The sequence below is a fragment of the Panthera onca genome, chromosome B1 (genome assembly GCF_046562875.1).
Source record: "Panthera onca isolate mPanOnc1 chromosome B1, mPanOnc1 haplotype 2, whole genome shotgun sequence".
Taxonomy (NCBI): Eukaryota; Metazoa; Chordata; class Mammalia; order Carnivora; family Felidae; genus Panthera; species Panthera onca.
Window position 1 is genome coordinate 204660781 of NC_138342.1, and position 22350 is coordinate 204683130.

At 51.3% G+C, this 22350-nt stretch overlaps 1 protein-coding gene across 12 annotated transcripts in view; it reads left to right on the plus strand.

Annotated features, from left to right (window-relative positions):
* Window positions 1-22350, plus strand: part of LOC132691459 (uncharacterized) — a 64168-nt gene that overhangs the window by 493 nt on the left and 41325 nt on the right. For 2 of the 12 annotated variants that reach the window (XR_014137660.1, XR_013554958.2), the window contains exons 1-2: window positions 230-417; window positions 7571-7731. The gene's annotated coding sequence lies outside the window, so the exon portion shown is untranslated. The other 10 variants (XR_013554951.2, XR_014137661.1, XR_013554960.2 and 7 more) reach the window with 10 other exon arrangements.

Genomic DNA, 22350 nt, shown 5'->3' on the forward strand with positions numbered 1-22350 from the left:
AGTGGGGTGGGGGTGGGGCCGGTGCCGGACGTGGCCAGCCTGAGGCGGGGCCCAGTGAGGTTGAACTGAGACCGAAAGGGGCACAAGCGGAGGGGTGGGGCCCGTGTAGGGAGGAAGAGCAAAGACCAGAAGGAGACGTAAGCGGTGGGGCGGGTTCGGTGCAGGACCTGGCCGCGTGGTTCGGGGCCTAGGTAGGGGGAACAGGGAGGGTGCGTCTCCGGAGGGGCGGGGTCGGTGTTGGACGGGGCGAGGGTGGGGCGGGGCCGGGTTGTGGTGTGGTCGCGTCCCCCTCCCTCCCGCCTTTCCGGTCCTGCTCCTTACGTCCCACGGGACGCGGGCTGCGTGTTCAGGCGAGTTTGGGGGTGTTTGGTGTCCGAGGAGCCCGCTGCCTGCAGTGACTGTTTCGGGCAGATCCAGGTGAGACTTAGAGCCCCGAGGCCTCTTACACTGTACGCGCCAGTATGTCCGCGCTACGGTGACGGGTTTGTGCACAGCCCCGGTTGACTGGACACGCCGGGCTGGAGGCACCGGTGTCGCGGGACCCCGGCGGCCGCGCTTGGCGCTAGTTAGTGGGCCGATCAGGACAGGCGGGGTCTGTGCTGTTGGCGGAGAGCCGGCGGGAGAGGCGGGACGTGGCCCAGAGCAGGGGGTGCTCAGCGGGAGGCTGAGTGTCCAGGATTTGGGGAGAAGCGTGGGTACCACCGAGAATCGCTTTGGGTCGTTAAGTCGTCGGTGTTGCAGCTTCACGTTTTCCCGGGGAGACTCCCAGAGCTATCTCAAAGTGTGTAATTGTTTAAGAAAAAAATCAATGACGTTTGTTAAAGCACAGTTACGGATACTTTTTTCAGGCAGCGGGGCTATCTCCACAAGTGGGATTTTGTAGTGCAGAGGGGGAAATTGGACTCAATTCTGAATACAGCCTGGCGGTGTAGCTAAGGAGCAAAGGCAGGGCGTCAGTGGGTAGAAAATAAATAAGATGAAATATGAGGGTTAAGGGGGATTGTGACAACAATGACTAATAGGTTTCTTGCTGAAGATCGTCCAGGGCGATCATACATCAGCTGTGGGTTAGTGGAGGATACGGGATCTGGCCAGATATTGTGGGGGCTAGGGGCAGCCTGCTCCAAAATGTACCACAATGACATATTGATTATTTTAAGTAAAAATCCCTTTTTTAAAAAGCTTATTTATTTTGAGAGAGAGTGCGAGCAGGGGAGGGGCAGAGAGAGAGGGGGAGGGAGAGAGGGAGAAATCCAAACTGGCTCCATGCTGTCAGCACAGAGCCTGATGCAGGGCTCAAGCTCATGAATGGTGAGATCATGACCTGAGCTGAAATCAAGAGTTGGATGCTCAACTGACTGAGCCACCCAGGTGCTCCTTAAATAAGAATTACTTAGGAGACAGGCTATGCTAGGACACTCAGACCCTCCTCTTTCTCCCTGGAGGCAGGAATTAAATCTGGTATGCGAAAGGTATCATCGTACTGATGAGATGAAAACTTTCTAAAGGGCTAATATACAAAGGAAACCATTTTAGATTTCTTTCTAGGTCAGCATAACTGTACATAAACTTGTTCAAACCCCAACCCTGATTCCACCACACATGGCCTGTACATCTGCTTTGCGAACGTGGCCTAAAGCCTAAAGGAAAACCTTCTTGTCCTTGCGATATGGATCAACACTTCCTACTCCCTGCATTCCATTACGATAAAACTTGTGATTCCTATCTATGTGTTCATCTTTAATCTGTTGACCTTGTATAAGATGTAAAAAGTGTATAAACCTGTAAAAACTGTTCATTCTCTGGAACTCTTTCTTCCCTGTGAAGAGTGTGTTTCCCGGGTAGCTGTCCTAACTTGGGCTGGAATAAAACTCTTTCTTCTAGAGATTCTAATCGGTGTGTTCACTTTGCATCCACATTTCTTGTAGTCAGCAGGGTACGGCGCTTGATTCCAACCCAGGCCTTTTGTGCCCTTCTAACTTCTCTGCACCTCATGGGCTTATCAAGTGAGTTCTCATGATATCCCAACCTCCTCAATTTAGATTGAGGGTCCTGACTCGTATTCCAGTTGTTGAAGGTGGCCAGTAGTGTTCTTTAGGTAGGAATAACCTAGAGAGATTGGAGTTGATGGGTTGGTTGTTTTACTTTGGCATTATACTAATTGATGATATAAGGCTTAAGGAAGTTTTCTGGCTAGAAATATGAGTGACTGAATCATTCAGCTCAGAAGAGAAGGGACATTTGCTCCTTCTGGTCAAATGACACTTTGAGGAGCCCAGCAAAGAGAGACACCTGGGAGACCTTGACTGCTGAAGAAGCCCCGGACCCCACAGAGGCAGCCAGTCCCCAAAAGGACTGACAGTATCAGATGAAGCCTCAGAAAGCCATTCAGAGTGCCCGCCCGTGACCCTGCAGGCTGTGCAGGTGAACAGGTTAGGCCAGACCTTCATAGGCCTGGAACATCCCTGGCAGCGAACCTATCGCGTATCCTGTCTAAAGGGTGAGTGACTGTGGCCAGTTGAAGGTTGCCGCCTCAGAAAGATTTTCAGTGTGTGGGCTCCCTCTACCTGGGGATTGGACAGATAGACGTGGACTGTTAGTGTTGTGGAGGTTTTTCAGTATCGGCCCCCAAATCTCCCGAATTCATATTTCTGTGTTAGAAAAATGCACGCATTTCATTCCAGAATGTATTGCTAAAAATGTGTGGACTGCCTTTTCTGTGCAGGACTATGTGGCTGCAAGGTATTCTTCACTATGACACCTGGGAGACTTGATTCTTGGTAAGCCAGTGACCCCATTAGTAGCCCCTGAGTTGAAGTACGGACTGCCTCCGAAGAAGCACTCTGGGGTAGGAGGGCTCTCTGCCCTGGTGGCTGTTGGGGTGGTTCCAGAGCGAATCGTGGCTCCAGTGGCCTGGAGGGTCTTAACTGGCCCCACTGCCCTCAAGCGGTCGAAGAAGGGCTGTACCGTGCATCCACGAGCACAAAACCCAGCAAAGCCGGCAATGTGAGCCAGCTGTTGAAGTTGGCCCATTAGGAGGAGAAAGCTGCCTCATTTTAATCACTCATCAGAACCACTGAGCATATTTTCCCTGAGGGCACAGGTGGAGGAATCTAGGCAGCTCTGTTCAGGTTGGGGGGTGTGGGATGTTCTCAGGGACCCTACAAACAGACCCCTGGGAGCCACGGGTGTTAGAGGATCCTGGGGCCCAATCAGGCATCCAGTCCGAAAGGGCTCTGTGTATGGCCGGTTTCAAGCTGCCACCTTTGAAAGCATTTCAGGGAGTAACCAGTCTGGACCATGGTGGTACGTAGGTTTGGGGCACCAAACTGAGCCCAACAGCCCATGAGGTTACCAGCAGACAAAAGCAAGGTGGTAGTGAGGGGCTTGACTGTGCACCCTCAGGCTGAGCCTGATCGTCGGGGCCCCACGATGAGAGATGTCTGACAGGGCATGAATAGGAGGCCCAGGCCTGAGGGACTGTGTGGAGACGAAAAGACGAACAGGAGGGAGGGAGAGTCTGGGCCCTGGAGCAGGCTGTGGATTGACCCCTCTGACCTCAAGACAGACCCCAGGGAGCACTGGTTGTGTGAGAAGCCTTGGGACCCACGAAGCCCCCAGTTCCAGAAGGGTCTGTCTGTGCCAGCCTGAAGCTGCTGCCTTTGGAAGAATTTCAAGGAGTAACCCCTCTCCACCCTCGGATGGTGCAGTTTGGGACACAGGCCCAAGCCCAACATTCCCGGAGGGGCTCAGCTGAAAGAGTTGGTAGGGCAGGTAAATGAGGAGGGCTGGCTATACACGCAGAGGCCGCTCAGGCCTGAGGGGAAGCCTGGACCTGAGTTGGGAGACCACAGACCCAGCCCCAGAGCAGGCTTCTAGGGGGCCAGTCTGATCCCAACAGCCCAGCATGGCCCTGACCAGCAGGGTGGCCTTGGAGGCCAGTGATGGGGGCTGAGCACACATGGCCGCTACATGGCTGCCACAGGACCCACGTGGCCTGGACCTTAAAGAAACAGCCATAAGCAGAGCCTAGGCCTGGGACCAAGCTCTCAGTGGCTCGTGGCATCTGCGGAATCCAAGCCACATCCTAGACAATTGCATGTGTCACCCCTGAAGCAGAGCTGGAGGAATCTGGGCTGACTTGACAGGGAAGAGGCCAGGTCACAGGTGCCCCTGATCCCAGTCTCACTGGAAGCCTTAGCTGACATGGACGTACGTATCTCCTCCCCTGGAGGCCAAGCTATAAGCAATTGCACTGCCTTATCAATACACCAGCTGGCTGGGGTATGCTTCCACAGAAGACCCTTGGGGACCTCGATTGCTGGTGAAGCTGGGGACTCCATCTGGCAGGCAGACAGGCTACATGGGGACTGACTGCCACCTCTGGAAACTTCTGAGGGTTGGCTCAGTATTGTGACCTCAGGGTTGGGATCCTGCTGCCCAGGAGGCTATGTGGGTGCTTTGGGTGTGGGCAGAGCTCCACAGGCAGAGATCCGGCTTCCTCAAAATAGGTGAAAGGGTGGCTAGTGTGCGTGATGAGACATGCAGGTGCAGGCAGCCAGGGACCGGCAGAGGCAAGTGTGTGGAGAGATTGGGTGTTGTGGGTAGACCTTTGGCTGTCCAAGTCCTCTGCCTGATTCCCAGCTTTGTGCTCCATAGATGAGCATACTTTTCCTCCCAAAGGTAAAGCCAGTGGAGCGTGGACTGCCTTGGCCAGACAGGGCCGGTCTGTCTGGGCCTGGGAACCCGGATTCCTGGTAAGCCCAGAGCCCCATCAGGGAGGCAGCCAGTTGCGTGGGTACTGACTGTTGGCTCATAAACATTTTGTAGGGGGGGTATCTTCTGCCCTGGAGGGTGTTCAGGTGGTTTGAGAGCCACTTGAGGCCCCAGAGGCCTCAGGCAGGCCTGTCTGGGGTTGTCTGGGGGACCCACCAAACACAGACCCCTGGAAGCCCTGGGGCCAGCCAAGTGTGCAGTGCAAGAGGAGTCTGTCTGGCCAGTTTCAAGCTGCCACATCAGAAAGAATTTGGGAGAGGAAGCTCTCTGGACCCTGGGATGTACAGGTCTAGGCAAACTGACCAAGCCCAACAGGCCAAGGGGAAATTAGCAGACTTCTGGGTGTCCTTCACAGGTGGGCCTACTGGGCCTCACTATCCTGCCCAGGGGGGATTTGAAGAGACCGGGCAGGTAAGGACCTTTTTTAGGGGCAGGTTTGAGCAGGAGAACATGTTTCTTTTCTGAGAAACGGTACCTGTTATTTCAGAGTGAAGTAAATTTTGCCCCCAGAGGTCCACCCTAGGACCCCAGGATGTGACCTCATTCAGGAGTAGGACCTTTGCAGATGTAAGTAGGTAATAGGAGTCATTAGAGTGGCCCTAATCCTGCATGACTTACGTCCTTGTAGGAAGGGGAAAAGCCATTTAAAGACAGTGATGGAAGGGACACAGCCAAAGAATACCTGGAGTCCCCAGAAGCTGGAAGAATCCAGAAGGACCCTCTTCTGGAGCCTCAGCACTTTCACAGCTGGGAGTTGTGGGTGGGCCTCAGTGGAGGGCAGCGCTGTGGTCCCTGACGGTTCCATGTCCATGTACAGCGGCCGTGGAGCAGCTCCCACAGCCTGCTGACCAGCCAACTGGTTTCCTGGGAAACTAGGGTGCTGCATATCTACACTTGGCTCGGCCATCACAGACTTCCTCCCAGGGCTCCGGTCTGCACAGGACTTGGGGCCAAGCGGATCTGGGCTTTCAGCCTCCACACAGGGGCCTCCAGGGGCCCAGTAATAGTGCCAAGTGTTTCTGCCAAGATGATGGAAAGTACACTTCCATCCGTGTGGAATGGGAGCTGGGAGTTCTCCTTACTTACTAAATTGAAAGCAGAGAGGGTGCATAGTATTCAGGTATAAATAGGAGTAGAGTGGACACATGTGCTCAGTGAGAGAAACCAGACCTAAAAGGCCACGAAACGTCCAGGACAGGCAGGTCCACAGATGGAAAGCACCCTAGTGGTCCCTGGGGGCTGGGGAATGAGAGGTGGCCACCTAAGGGTAGGATAATGGGGATTTGGACTGTGGCGATGGTTGTACCACTCTGTGACTCTACAAAACAACACTGAGGTTTACAGTTTATTTTTAATATTTTATTATTTTTTTAAGATTTTTTTTTAAGTAATCTGTACACCCAGCATGGGGCTCGAACTCACAACCTGAGATCAAGGGTTGCACGCCCTACCAACTGAGCCAGCCAGGTGCCCCTGAGGTTTATATTTTAAGTGAGTTGGTTGTATGGTATGTGAATTATATCTCAATAAAGTTGTTGTCAGGCAGCAACAGCTAGGGGATTCCAGCTGCACGTCCAGAATCTGTCACAGGAGTTGAGAATGTGGCAGAACCTGCCCGGACCGCTGAAGGTCCTTACAAAATCCCTGCAACATGAAACACGTGGGGCCACAGCGTGTTTAGACCTCAGCCAGCAAGGCTGGATTCTGTGGACTTGCTGTCCTCCCTTACAGACAAGGCATCGCCCCCCAGGAGAAGGTGAGGGGCTTGAACAGCCCTTCTTTCTTGGGTACATTTCTTCTTTCCCTCCCAGGGATGGTGGCAGCCGAACTTAGAGCAGCCAAGGCAAAAGTGTGATGCACAAAACAACCGAGAAGTTTGACCAGGTGTGGTGGGCTCCACGGAGTCCAGGAGCCCAGGGCCTGAGGTCACAGGAGCTTCCTTCTCAGCATCATTGCCCTGTACCCCCAAGTATGGGGCATTTGCTGACATACTTGAGGGTTGAAGCAGCCAAGGCATTATGATTTCACTGGTAGAAGCCATCCTACTTCTGGCACTTTGTTTAGGAAGACCACTTTTTAAAAAACAAAGAATAACCTTATATGTTAGAAATTATGTTGTATATGTGGGAAATATAATCATAAAATTGTAATTATGGAGCCGTCATCCAGATCAAGAAATAGAGCATAGATGGTAAGTGCCCAGAGGTGCACGGCCCTCTTAAGCTCCTCCCTGCCATGAGATAACTATTGCCCTGAACTTGGTGGTGACAGTATTGTGGTGCTTGTGGCACGCCCCACATATGCACCCATAAATAAGAAACCCAGCTCTGCCTGGTTTCACCTGTGTGTGTGGGAGGTACTAGTGCGGTCTGATTTATCCTTGCCATTGGCTCAGTATTGTGTCTGTGACATTCTTCTACGTAGATACAATCTTTAAAATAACTTTTGTGGGGTACCTGGGTGGCTCAGTCGATTGAGCATCTGACTTCGGCTCAGGTCACGATCTCATGGTCTGTGAGTTTGAGCCCCGCGTTGTGCTCTGTGCCGACAGCTCGGATCCTGGAGCCTCTTTTGGATTCTGTGTCTCCCTCTCTCTCTCTGACCCTCCCCCATTCATGCTCTGTCTCTCTCTGTCTCAAAAATAAATAAATAAACGTTAAATAAAATAAAATAAAATAACTTTTTTGAATTTTAATGTGAAGTTAAAATTTATTTTATTGCTGTGGAATATTCCATCACAGGCATGTGCTTAATTCATGTCTCTGTTCTGCTTCTGGTTTGTTTTTTTTTACAGAGTGAGTGTGCATGAACTGGGAGAGAGACAGAGGGAAAGAGAATCCCAAGCAGGCTGCACACTCAGCACGGAGCCTGACACGGGGCTTGATGCCACCACCCTGGGATCATGACCTGAGCCGAAATTGAGAGTCAGATGCCCAATGGACTGAGCCCCCCCAGGTACCCCTCCATTGTGTTTCTGATGGCATTCAGATTGGTTCCAGATTTTGTCTCTTTGTACTGAGAATGTCCGTGTTTGTGTGTCCTAGTGTGTGTGTTCTTGTGTTTGTGTATAACTGAAGGTCAGAGTATGTGCATGTTTTACTTTACTATGTAATGCCGAATTGTTTTCTTTTTTTCTTTTTTAAATTTACGTTTTAGATAACAATATTGGTTTCAGGAGTAGAATTCAGTGATTCATCACTTACATGTGACACCCAGTGCTCATCACAAGTGTCCTCCTTTTTTTTTTTAATTTTTTTAACGTTTATTCATCTTTGAGAGACAACAGAGAGACAGGGTGTGAATGGGGGAGGGGCAGAGAGAGAGGGAGACACAGAGGCTGAAGCAGGCTCCATGTTCTGAGCTGTCAGCACAGAGCCTGACTCCAGGCTCGAACTTACGAACACGAGATCATGACCCAAGCTGAAGTCAGCCACCTAACCAACTGAGCCACCCAGGTGCCCCACAAGTGTCTTCCTTAATGCCCATAACCCATCTCACCCATCTTCCTCCATCAACCTTCAGTTTGTTCTCTGTCGTTAAAGAGTCTCTTGTGGTTTGTTTCCCTCTGTTCTCTCCCCCACGTATGTTCATCTGTTTTATTAAATTCCACATATGAGTAAAATCATGTGGTACTTGTCTTTCTCTGATTGACTTACTTCAGTTAGCATCATACACTTTAGTTCCATTCACATTGTTGCAGATGGCAAGATTTTGTTCTTTTTGATCACCGAGTAGCATTCCATTGTATCTATATACCACATCTTCTTCATCCATTCATCAGTCAATAGACATTTGGGCTCTTTCCATCTCTTGGTCATTGTTAAGAATACTGCTATAAACATCAGGGTGCATGTATCCCTTTGAGTCTGTAATTTTGTATCCTTTGGGTAAAATACCTGATTGTGCAATTGCCTGATCATAGGGTAGTTCTATTTTTTTTTTTAATGTGGTAAAATAAACATAACAAAGAATGTACCATTTTAGGGGAGCGTCAGTGGCTCAGTTGGTTAAGCATCCGACTTCGGCTCAGGTCATGATCTCATGGTTCATGAGTTCGAGCCCTGTGTTGGGCTCTGTGCTGGCAGCTCTCACTCTGTTTCTCTCTCACAAATAAATAGACATTAAACATTTTTTTAAAAAGAATGTGTCATTTTAATCATTTTTAAGTGGACTATTCAGTGGCATGAAACACATTCACATTCTTATGCAACTGTCCCCACCATCATCTCCAGAACTTTTTTCCGGTTTTGTAAAACTGAAACTCTGTCTCTATTAAATAGTCCTCTCATCTCCAGCCACTGGCATCCACCATCTTGTCTCTATGGACCTGTCTACTCGAGGGACCTCCTATGAGTGGAATCATACAGTATTTGTTCGTTTTGGGGCTGCCTTCTTTCATTCAGCATCATGTCCTCAAGTCTCATCCATGTTGTAGCAGGTGTCAGAATATCCTTCCTTCTCAACACTGAGTATTCTTGCATTGTCTGGATGGACCACAGTTAGCTGATCCACTCATCTATTGATGGGCAGATGTATTATCTACATTAATTTCTCATATCTTAAAATATTTGAATATCTTCAGAAAGTCCTGTGAATCAGGTCTTTTACCATTAACTTTTGTCTTTAACTTTTTATTTTTTAATTAAAAAATTTTTTTTTAATTTTTTTTTTTTTTTTTGAGAGAGAGGGAGACACAGGATCTAAAGCAGGCTCTAGGCTCTGAGCTATCAGCACAGAGCCCAATGTGGGACTCAGACCCACGAACCATTAGATCATGACCTGAGCCGAAGTCAGATGCTTAACTGACTGAGCCACCCAGGTGCCCCTTAACTTTTTATTTTGAAAACCATCAAACAGGAAAAGGTAGAATTCAAAAACTTCACCTGCATTCAGCAATCAATGCTTTGCCGCATTCACTTTATTCTCTGCATGCGTGTGCATGCGTGTTTACCGGAACCACTTGCAAGGTGGCTGCAAACTGCAGTGGGCCCTCATGCGTCACTGGGATTGCTCCTGTGTGACTGTGCTACAGTCATTGCTCTCCGGAACTTGAAGTGGCTGGAAGACAACATCCCAGTGAAGAATCTGTGTGGATTGCCATGCGTGTCTCAGGAATGCCCTTCACACTTTCTTTTTGTCCCATTCAGAGTCCAACTAAGGACCATGTTACATTTAGCTGTCCTGTGCATGGGTTCACTTTAAGCCACAAGCTTGGTGGGTTGGAGAGCCCAGGCTTGTCGTATGGAAGACACCCCTGCTGTGCTTCTGGTCTCCATGTCCCTGAACTTAGTTCCTTCCTTGGGGTCACTCAGCATGACCCTACTCGGACTGGCCCTCTTTCTACAGACAGTCCTCATCACCAGGTTGGGGTCCTGCTCACCCTCTCCCGACTTTAGAATCAGCAGTGGGGGCTTTGCCAGCCCTCCAGCCCATCTCCCTCATGGGAGACCCTGTACTTTCAAAGAGCATGAACCTGGACATGTCTGTTTGGAAGTCTCCTGGAGTGCAGGGCCCACAGCAGGCAAGGTGACACGCATGGCCATGGCAGTAGCCTTACGGAGGTGTGGCAAGTTCAAACATTTCCAGGTTCTCTGCTCAGAGCGGCTTCTGTGTCATGACCTCTTCACGTCCTTGCCTTCAAAGACGACACAGTGCGTGTCCTGAGTGTCAGCCGTGTATACACAGTGGCCAAACGCCACAGAAGTAGTCTATCAGTGCTCTGTCCCAAGGGCACTGATGTGAAGGTGGACATGGGCCCCTGCCACAGAGGCAGGGTGTGCATGCTTTTGGCTGCCCCAAGCAGTCATAGGCCCTGGCCCCCAGGGTGGATGGACACCAGCACCTGGTGCCCCGTGCTGGGCCAGCCTGGGCCGGTCCCTGCTGAGTGCCCAGTACATGCAGCAGGTGGGAACACTTCACATCACAGCCACCTCTCTGTGCAGGAGCCCGGTCTGTGCTACTGCAAGTTTCTGGCGTCCCCCTGGATCCTGACCATCAGGTGGCCAGAGACATTGGTAATACTTTGAAATGTTTAAAAATGGGATGGTTCTGTGTATTTTCCTGGTGAGGGTGTGTGTGGGTTGAACCTCAGTGTAGTTTATATCCTCCTTCCCAGCTCACGGTGAGCTCCCTGATCATCTAAGAGGAACCATGTGCTCCTTGAGAGAGCAGTGCTAGGCTCGCTTACCTGACCACGTTCTGCAGACATGGTACATGGAGAGCCCACCGTGTCCTGTCTACACTGGGACATTTAGTTCTGACTATGTTCTGTCTTCACAAGACTTGTAGACCTGATTGTGTTCTCTCTATTCAGTATATTTAGACCTGGCCATGCTCTGTCTACACTGAATATATGTAGACCTGCCCAGCGCTGTCTACACTGGGACATTTAGACGTGTGTGTTCTGTCTACAATGTGTCATGTAGGCCAGTGTTCGGTCTACACTGGGCATTTAGTCCTGATTGTGTTCTCTATGTTGTCTATCCTGGTACCTTTACATTTGACCATGTCCTCTGTGCATTAGCCTCTAAACGTCGTTTTGATGATCACAGTTGAAATGACCACAAAGGGTTTCTATAGCTCTTTAAATCCTGCGTGGACATGAGTTAGAACAGAGACTGTTCTAGAGCCCTGGGAAGCTGGCTCCAGCACAACAGCTGCACGTGTCACGGAAGTTGGTGACTCTGTAGGTGACCCTCATATCATTAATTCCCTAACATCTCACAAGTCCAAATCATCTTAACAGTGAAGGCGTACAGAGGTTTTCCTCACAAAGTGCACTGAAAGTTTGGAGATTGAGAACAGGCCTTGGAATTGGTTAGACACATGGTTTAACCTCAGTATGGGGAGTTGCACAACCATGGCCTATGTTCAGATTTTAGTGCTTTGAGGTCTGGGGTGCACAACTGAGACTGCCTTGTTTGGGTAGCCTTGCTAAGACCCCAAGTGTGGTCATGGGTCCTGGCGAGGGTGTGAGGTGCACGGGGGTCTTGGCACATGGTGGGGGCTGGGAGGACAGTGAGGTGTGGGGGCCTGGTGCATGGGTGATGGATGCAGGGCATAGGGGTCTCTGTGCACAAGGCAGAGGTGTCCCAAATGCAGCACTGCAAAGATGGGAACTTGCAGGGGTATAGAGGGCTGCACATGGGGATAACAGCATGGGGTATTAGCAGAGCACATGGGGCACAATGTCTGGTGGGCACCTGCTCCACAGACATCCCCTGGGCACCCTGGGTCTGCAAGCTGCCCTGGACCCACCTTCTGGGTTAGCACCTCCAGCTTTGAACTCCCTATGGGGTTCACCTTCCTTTGGGGTCTCCTGCAGACTTTGTGACCACAGGTGCAGTGTCTGGGACATCTGGGGGTCTCCCTGTGTCGGTATGGGTGATGGTCCCAGATGCAGGGTGAATGTGGACGTGTGATCACCCCAGCTCAGGGTCTGGGGAACTTGGGTCCCCCTCTGTCAATAAGGATGAATGATCCTACGTGCAGGGTCTGGGAGATATGGGGTCACTCTGGTAAGTGTGGACGTGTGACCTCCCCAGCTCAGGGTCAGGGAGATTTGGGGGTCCTCCTGTGTCAGGATGGTTTAGTGACCACAGGTGCAGTGTCTGAGACATTTGTGAGTCCCTGTGTGACACTATGGATGAGTGTCCCCAGTTGTGGTGTCTGGGAGAGGTTGGGTCACCCTAGTAAGTGTGGACCTGTGACCACCTCAGCTCATGATCTGGGAGATTTGGGAGCCCTCCTGTGTCAGTATGGGTGAGTGAAGTCAGGTGCAGCATCAGGGAGACTTGGGGGGGTCTCCCTTGTCATTATGGGTGAGTGATCCCAATTGAAGCATCTGGGAAATTGGGGGTCCCTCTGTGTCAGTTTAGATGAGTGACCCCAGGTGCACGTTCTGGGACAAGTGGGGCCACCCTGGTGCCTGTGGATGTGTAACCACTCCAGCTCAGGTTTACTGAGGTTTGGGGGTCCACTGTTCTAGCATGAATTAGTGACCGCAGGTGAGGCACTTGGTACAGTAGAGGTCACCATGGTGTGTGTAACTGTGACCACCCTACCTAGGGGTCTGGAAGATTTGGGGGTCTCCCTGTGTCAGTATGGATGAGTGACCCTAGGTGCAGCATCTGGTAGAGGTGGGGTCACCCTGGTGAATATGAACGTGTGTCCACCTGAGTTCATGGTGTGCAAATTCGGGAGGCCCACTTTATCAGCATGTTTGAGTGACACCAGGTGCAGAGTCTGGGAGAGGTGGGATCACCCTGGTGAGTGTGAAGGTGTGACCACCCATTCTCAGGGCCTGGCAGTTTTGGGGGTCCCCCTGTGTAAGTACTAATGAGTGACCCCAGGTGGAGTGTCTGGGAGATACGCAGGCCCCTCTGTTTCAGTATGGATGAATGACAGGAGTTACAGGGTCTAGGAAAGATGGGGGTCACCCTGGTAAGTGTGGACATGTGACATCCCAGATCAGGGTCTGGAAGATTAAGGCTCCCTGTTTGTTATTATGGTTGAGTGACCCTAGATGTAGGTCTGGGAGGTTTGGGGGTCCCCCCATTTCAGTATGGATGTGATCCTTGGTGCAGATTCTGGGAGAGGTGGGGTCACCTTGGTTAAGTGTGGACGTTTTACCACTCTAGCACAGGTTTTGGGAGTTTTGGGGATCCCCTGTGTAAGTATAAATGATTGGTTGCAGTTGCAGTGTTCTGGAGATGTGAGGTCACCCTGGTGAGTTTAGATGTGTGACCACCCCAGCTCAGAGTTGGGAGATTTGGTGGTCCCCCTGTGTCAGTATGAATGAGTTATCCCAGGTGCAAGGTCTGTGAGAGGTGGGGCACTCTGGTGAGTGTCACTGTGTGACCACCCCAACTCAAGTTCTGTGATATTTTAGGGTCTCCTCTTTCAGTATGAATGAGTGACCCCAGGTGCGGTGTCTGGGAAAGATGAGGTCACCGTGGTGAGTGTAGATGTGTGAGCACCCCAAATCAGGATCTTGGAGACTGGGGGGTCCCCCGGGTCAGTACAAATGTGTTACACCAGGTGCAGGATCTGGGAGACGTTGGGTTACCCTGGTGAGTGCGGACATGTGATCACATCTACTCAGGGCCTGTGAGATTTGGGGGTCCTTTTGTGTCAGTATGGATAAGTGACTCCAGCTAAAGTGTCTGGGAGATTTGGGGGTCCCATGTGTAAAGTTGAATAATTTACTCCAGGTACAGGGAATGGGAGAGTTTGGGTCACCCTGGTGAGTGCGGATGTGTGACCACCCCAGCTCAGGGTCTGGCAGATTTGGGGGTCCCCCTTTGTCAGAAAGAGTGAGTGACCCCAGGTGCAAGGTCTGTGATACTTGTGGATCTCCCTGTGTCGGTATGGATGAATGACCCCCGTGGCAGAATGGTGGGTTCACCCTTGTGTGTAGACATGTGACTACCCCATCTCAGTGTCTGGGAAATTTGGGAGTCCTTCTGTGCTAGGCTGGATGAGTGACCCCAGATGCCGTGTCTGGGATAATATGTGGCTCCCTTTGTGTCACTATGGATAAGTGACCCAAGGGGCACAGTCTCAGAGATTTGGGGGTCTCCTGTGTCACTTTGGTTCAGTGGTACAGGGTATAGGGTCTGGGAAATTTGGTGGTCACCCTGTGTAAGTATGAATGAGTTGCCCCAAGTGTAGGCTCTGGGAGAGGTGAGTTCACCCTGGTGAGTGTGGATGTGTGAACCACACCAGCTCAGGGTCTTGGAGATTAGGCTGTACTCATATGTAAATATGTATGAGTACCCCAGGTGCAGAGTCTGGGACATTCTGGCGTACCCCTGTGTCAATATGGATGAGTGACCTCAGCTACTGGGTTGGGGAGAGGTGAGGTGACACTGGTGCATGTGGATGTGTGACCACCTTGCTCATAGCCTGGGAGATTTGTGGGTCCTTGTCTGTTAGTATGGATGAGTGATCCCACGTGCAGTGTCTGAGAGATTTGGTGTTCCTTCTGTGTCAGTATGGATGAGTGACCCCAGGTTCAGGGTATGAGAATTTTGGGGGTGCCCCTATCAGTATGGATGAGTGACCCCAGGTGAAAACTCTGGAAGAGGTGGGTCACCCTGGTGATTGTGGGTGTGTGATAACCCCAGCTCAAGTTCTGGGAGTTTGGAGCATCCCTCTTTGTTAGTATGGATGAGTAACTCACTTTAATGATCTGGGAGATTTGGGGGGTCCCTCTGAAGCCGTATAGATGAGTGACCCCAGGTTCAGGGTCTGGGAGATTGGGCATTCCCCCATGTCATTATGGGTGAATGACTACAGTTGTAGGTCTGGGAGATTTGGAGGTCCCCCTTTGTCATTATGGATGAGTGACCCCAGGTGGAGTGTCTGCGATATGTGGGGTCACCCTGGTGAGAGAAGATGTATGACCACCCCCTATAAGTATGTGGGAGATTCGGGGGTCCTCCTGTGTCAACATGGGTGGGTAACACCATTTGCAGTGTTTGGTAGATTTGGGGGAGCCCTATATCAGTATGAATTTTTATCACAGGTTCAGGATCTGAGAGACATGGAGTCACCCTGGTGAGTGTGGACATACGACCACTGCAGCTCTAGGTCTGGAAATTTGGTGGTCCCCCTTTGTCAGTATGGTTGAGTGACCCCAAGTGCAGGGCCTGGGAGAGGTGGGGTCACTCTGGTGAGTGTGAACATGTGACCACCCCAGATCAAGGTCTTAGAGAAATGGGAGTTATTCTCTGTTAGTGTGGATTATTGACACCAGGTGCCAGGGTCTGGAAGATTTGGAAGTCCCCCTTTATCAGAGTCAATGAGTGTCCACAGGTGCAGGGTCTGGGAAAGGTGGGGTCACCCTGATGACCTTGATAAGTATGGACCTGTGACCTTCCCAGATCAAGTTCTGGTAGATATGGGGGCCCCCTTTGTCAGTAGGGATAAGGGACCCAGGGTAGGATATGGCATATTTGGGGGTCACCCTGTGTCAGTGTGGATGAGGGACCCCAGGGGCATGGTCTGGAAGATTAGGAGTCCCAGAGTGTCATTGAATGAGTACCAAGATGGAGGGTCTGGGAGATTAGGGGATCCCCCAGTGTCCTTATGGATTAGTGACTCCAGAGGCAGTGTGTTGGGGAGATGCTGGGTCACCCTTGATAGTGTGGGTGTGTAATGACCCTAGCTCATGATTTGGGAGATTTAGGAGTCTCCCTTTGTCAGTTATGGATGAGTGACCCTAGATGCAAGGGCTTGGAGATTACAGGGTCCTCCTGTGTCATTATGGATGAGTGACCCTAGGTGCAGTTTCTCAGATAGGTGGGGTTAACCTGGTGAGTGTGGGCGTGTGACCATCCCAAGTCAAGCTTTGGGATAGTTGGTGATCCTCTTTTGTCAGTATGGATGAGTGATCTCAGGCAGAGTGTCTGGGACATTAAGGGTCCTTCTGTGTCAGTATGAATGAGTGATCCAATTTGAAAATCTGGGAGATGTGGGGTCACCCTGGTGTATGTGGACATGTGACCACCCTGCTCGAGGTCTAGGAGATTTGGGGGTCCTCTTGTGTCAGTATGGATGAGGGACTCCAGGTGAAGGCTCTGGGAGAGGTGGGTCACCCTGGTGAGTGTGGATGTATGACCACCTCAGTTCTATTCTGGGAGATTTGGGTGGCCCCATTTGTCATTATGGATGAGTGACCCAGGTTAAGGATATGGGAGATTTGGGGGTCCCTCTGTGTCAATATGGATGAGGGACTCCAGGTGCAAGTTTTGGGATTTGGGCTCCCCTGTATCAGTATGGATGAGTGACCACACAGGCAGGTGCTCAGAGATTTGGAGTTCCCTGTGTTAGTAGTGTTGTGTGACTTCATACGAGGGTCGGGAAGAGGTTGGGTCACCCTGGTGAGTGTGGACCTGTGAGGACCACAGCTCAGGGACTGGGAGATTTTGGGGTCACCCTTTGTCAGTATAGGTGTTTGACAACCTCCTAGACTCTGGGAGATTTTGGGGCCCCCCCTTGTCATTATAGATGAGTGATGCCAGGTGCAGGTTCTGGGAGGGGTGGGGTCAGCCTGATGAGTGTGAACATGTGACCACCACCACTCAGGGTCTGGGAGATCTCAGGGTTCCTCTTTGTCAGTATGGATGAATGACCCTATCCAGTGTCTGGGAGAGGTGGGGTCACTGTGGCGAGTGTGGATGAGTAACCACCCCATCTCAGTGTCTGAAAGATCTGGGGGTCCCCTGTATCAATATGAAGAGAGACCCTAGTTGCCATGTCTGTGAGATTTGGTGGTTCCCTTGTGTCAGTATGGATGTGTGAACCCAGTTGCAGGGCCTGGGAGATTAGGGGGTCACCCTGTGTCAATATGGATGAGTGACCCCCGGTGCAGAATCTGGGAGAGATAGGGTCACTCTGGTGAGTTTGGATGTGTGACCACCCCAGCTCAAGCTTAAGGAGGATTGCAGGTCCTGTGAGTAAGTATGGCTGGATGACCCCAGGTGCAGGCACTATGAGAGGAGTATTCACCCTGGTGAGTGTGGACATGTGACCACCCAGGCTCAAGTTCTGGGAGATTTCAGGTTCCCCCATGTCAGTGTAGAGGGATGACCCCAGGTGCAAGGTCTAGGAGGTTTGGACTTCCCCACGTGGAATATGGATGAGTGTCCCCAGGTCTGGGAGAGTTGCGGTCACACCAGTGTGGATGTGGGATCACATGTCATCCAGGCCCCGTGTGCCCTCTGAGGTCATTTTCCACCTCATTGATAAGTACCAGCTGTGGTTTACTGGAGTGATTTCACAGCTGGGAAGGCCCTGGGGCATGCACAATGCTGTCCAGATGCTGGGATGTGTTCTCAGATGTTGGATAATTGATTAGGTGATCTCACTGTGCACAGTTGTGACTTGGAAGTGACGTGACACATGTCAGCTCTTGTAGGCCCTAGCGCCTTAGCCCATTTTCAGCCACTAGTCACCCTATGTCTCCTGCCTTGAATGACCACTCCAAGGGAGATTCCCTGTGAGCACTGGTGTCCAGCCCTGTGGTCACAGCCATGTACTGCTTGTGGCCATGAAGCTGCTGAAAGCGCTGGTGAGTGAGCCAGGACACCTGCATAGGTAGGCTCACAGCCCAACAGCTGTAAGAGATCGAGCATCCCAAAACTCTAGGGCAGATGCAAGTACTACCTGGAGCTTCTAGGCCTGTGGAGGTACCAGGTGTAAGAAAGGTGGGTGTGGGTGGAAGAACACACAGGGACACTGTTGGAGGGAGTGTCCATGAGAAGAAGAGAGGAATCAGGATGTCACTGTGTGCAGGGAAGGAAGAGAGGGTCCACCTGACGAGGGGGGAGGATGCAGGTATGAAGAATTACAATGTCAGGGGAGGGAGTGTCCACAATAAGGTGGAGGGTAATTTAGGGTGGTATAAAGACATCACTGGGTACTGGGAGGGAGGGTACCAGGAGATGAGGAGAAGGGACGCAGGTATGAGAACGTCACTCTATGGAGGGAAGGTCCACCTGAGATGAGGGGAGGGGATGAAGGTAAGAGGGTATCAATCTATGGACATCTGAAATGAGGGGAAGTGATGAATATATGAGGATATCACTCTATGGTAGAAGGTCCACCTGAGATGAGGGGAGGGGACACAGGTATGAGGACATCACTCTATGGAGGGAACATCCACCTGTGATGAGGTGGAGACGCAAGTGTGAGGGCATCACTCTGGAGGAAAGGTCCACCTGAGATGAGGGGAAGGGATGCAGTTATGAGGACATCACTCTATGGAGGGGGTCCACCTGAGAAGAAGGTACGCAGAGGTATGAGGACATCGCTGTATGAAGGGGTTCTCGACAGAGATTAGCGGTGTTGACCCAGGCATAAGGACATTACTCTATGGAGGGAGGATTCACCAATGATTAGGGGAACGAAGGCAGGTATGAGCACAGAACACTATAGAGGATGGTACACCTCTATAGAGATGTAGGGGAGATGAGGCAGTTATGAGGAGTCACACTATGAATGGAGCTGAGTGGAGGGGACTTAGGTATGAGGAATTCACTCAATGGAGGGAGGGTCCACCTGCGATGAGGGGAGAGGAGGCAGGTACAAGGACATCACTATATGGATGGAGGGTCCACTTGAGGGGAGAAGATGCAGTTATAAGGACATCAGTGTATGTACACCTGAGATAAAAGGAAGTTATGCAAGTATGAGGACATCACCCTGTGGAGGGAGCATGATCTGAGATAAGGGGAGGGGAGGCCAGTGTGAAAATATCACTTTATGGAGGGAGGGTCTACTGGCAATGAGGAGAAGGGACGCAGTTATGATGACATCACTTAATGGATGTAGGGTGCACTCGAGGTGAAGGGAGGGGACCCAGGTGTGAGGACATCACTGTATGGACAAAGGGCCCACCTGCATTGAGAGGAGGGGACACAGGTAGGAGGACTCCACTCTAAGGTGGGAGGGCCCACCTGAGATTAGAGGAAGAGATGCAGATAGGAGAACATCACTCTATGGAGGGAGGGTCGACCTGAGGTGAGGGGAAGGGATGTAGGTATGAGGAGTCACTAAATGGAGCAATGGTCCACCTGAGATGTGGTGAAGGGATGCACACTCACCGTGTGGTGGAACGGTTCACCTGAGATTAGGGGAGTAGACCCATGTGGAGGACATCACTCTATTTTTTAAAATTAAAAAAAAAATGTTTAATTTTTGAGAGAGACAGAGTGTAAGCAGGGGAGAGGCAAAGAGAGAGGGAGACAGAATCCAAAGTAGGCTTTAGGCTCTGAGTTGTTAGCACAGAGCCCAATGTAGAGTTTGAACCCATGAACTGCGAGATCATGACCTAAGTCACGTACTTAACTGAGCCACCCAGGCATCCCAGAACATCCCTCTTGAGAGAAGGTTCACCTGAGATGAGGGGAGAGGACGCAAGTATGAGGACATCACTCTATGGAGGGAGGTCCACTTCAGAGAGGAAGGGTCTCATGTATGAGTACATCACTCTATGGAACAAGGGTCCACCTGAGATGAGGTCAGGGGACACAGGTATGAGTAGTCACTCTATGGAGGGCAGATCCACCTGAATGGAGTGGAGGGAAAGAAGGTATGAGGATATCCCTCAGTGGAGGTAGGGTCCACCTGAGATGAGGAGAGGGGACAGGTATGGAAAGTCACTGTGTGGAGGGAGCAGAGGGGAGAGAAGGGGACGCAGGTATGAGAATACAGTCTATCAAGTGAGGGTCCACCTGAGATTAGCAGAGGGCACGCTGGTATGAGGACATCACACTATGGAGGGTGTGTTCACCTGAGACGAGGGGACACAGATAGGAGGACATCATTCAATGGAGGGTGGGTCCATATGAGGTGAAGTTGGGGTATGTAGGTATGAGGACATCAGTCTATGGAAAAGGGGTCCACCTGAATTGAGGGGAAGGGAAGCAGTTATGAGGATGTCACTGTTTGGAGGGATGCCACCTGAGATGAAAGGAGTGGATGCAAGTATGAGGACAACACTCTGGGGTGTCTACCTGAGATAAAGAGTGGGGACACAGGAGTCACTGTGTGGAGGGAGCTTTGGGGAGGGGAGGAGAAAAAGGTATGAGGAAGTCACCCTGTGGAGGGAGGTCCACCTGAGATGAGGTGAGGTGACACTTATATGAGGAGTCACTGTGTGCAGGGAGAGGAGGGGAGGGGACACAGGTATGAGGACATCACTAAAGAGACAGGCTACTGAGATGAGGGGTGTGGAAGCAGGTATGAGGAAATCACTCTATGGAGGGAGGGTCCACTGAGATGAGGGAAGGGGATGCAGGTTTGAGGACATCACACTACAGAGGGAGGATCCACCTTAGAGGAGTGTAAAGGACATAGATAGGTATGAGTACATCTCTCTATGGAGGGAGGTCCACCTGAGATGAGGGGATGTGACAAGTATGAGTCACTGGGTTGAGGGAGTGGAGGGGAAGGGGCACAGTTATGAGGACATCACTCTGGGTGAAGGGTACACCTGCGATGACAAAAGGGGACACAGGTATGAGATCACTCTTTGGAGAGTGGGTCCATAGGAGATGGGGGGAGGGTACACAGTTATGGGGAAATTCCTCTAAGGAGGGTTAGGGTTTAGGGTTAGGCTTAGTGTTACGGGTTAGGTCCCAGGAGGCACCCGGGGATGAACCCCCAGCCATGCAGTGGTCTCCCCCGAGGGCTGCAGTAGGGCGCATGTTAGGGTGCGGGTCAGGCTTAAGTCTTTGGGTTCAAGGCCCAGCCTATGGTGTAGGCTAAGCTTAGGTTGGACCTCAGGATTCCCACCTTGTTCAGCTCCATCCCTGCTTTGCAAATGGCATGGCGATTTTCCAAATTCCATGGTGAATAATCCTGTACCGCTTATAGGCTCCAAATCTGTTCTGTTCTCAGACCTAGGAATTAGGCCCCCATAGGGAAAAAGCTGTGGCTAGGGTTAGGGTTGGGTCCCAGGAGGTTTCAGGGGTTGAACCATGATCACTAGTGCAATGGTCTCCCTGGAGGACTGAATTGAGGGCAACTGTTAGGATGCGGGACAGGCATAGGGTTTGGATGCAGTGGACAGCTGATTGCGTGTTCCAGGCTGAGGTTTGGGTCCTGGATCCACTTCTGAAGCTCTGTTCATGCCCTCTAAATATCATGGTCAATTCTGGGTTTCTCACTAAATATTTTGGCACCCTGCATGGGCCCCTGGTGGTCTGTTCTTTTCTCAGACCTAGGAGGTGGGTCCCCTTCGAACCAGAGCCATGGGTAGGGGTAGGTTTGGCAACAAGTAAGTGCCAGGGGCAGAACCACCAACAGTGCAGTGATCTCCCGGGAGGGCTGAGTGAAGGGCACATGTTCAAGTGTGGGTCAGGCGTAGGGTTTGGATTCAGGAGCCAAAAGATGGTGTGGGCCAGGGTTAGGCAAGGTCGCAGGATCCCCTCCTGCAGCACCATCCTGGCCATGGAAATGTCATGGTGAAATTCTGGCTTCCATGCTGACATATTCCGTGTTGGTCATTGGTCCCAAATCCATTCTTTCCCAGACCTCAATAGTGGGCCCCCCGTAGGGCCAGAATCCAGGCTAGGGTTCGGGTTAGGTCCTGAGAGGCACCAAGGGCTGAACCACTAACAGCACAGTCCTGGAGGACTGAATTGAGGGTGTGTGTTATGGTGTGGGTCAGTCTTGGGCTTTGGCTTATTGGGCCAGCCAATCGTGTGGGCCAGGCTTCCATCCCTGCCTTGGAAATGTTATCGTGTCTGGGTTCCTTGCAGATTAATCCTGCGCCAGTCATGGGCCCCAGCTGTGTTCTTTCCTCAGACCTAGCAGGTGGGCCATGTGAGGAAAGCCCTGGGCTAGGATTAGGGTTAGGTCCCTGGAGGTGCCAGGGCATGAAGTAACACCAGTTCAGTGATGTCCCTGGAGGCCTGAGTTGAGGGCGCCTGTTAGGGTATAGGACACCCTTAGGATGTGTGGCGAGGGGGTGGCTGGTATGTTCCAGGCTTCGATTTTGGTCCTGGATCCCCTTCAGCAGCTCCATTCTTACCCTGGAAATGTCATGGCCGACTCCTGGGTTCC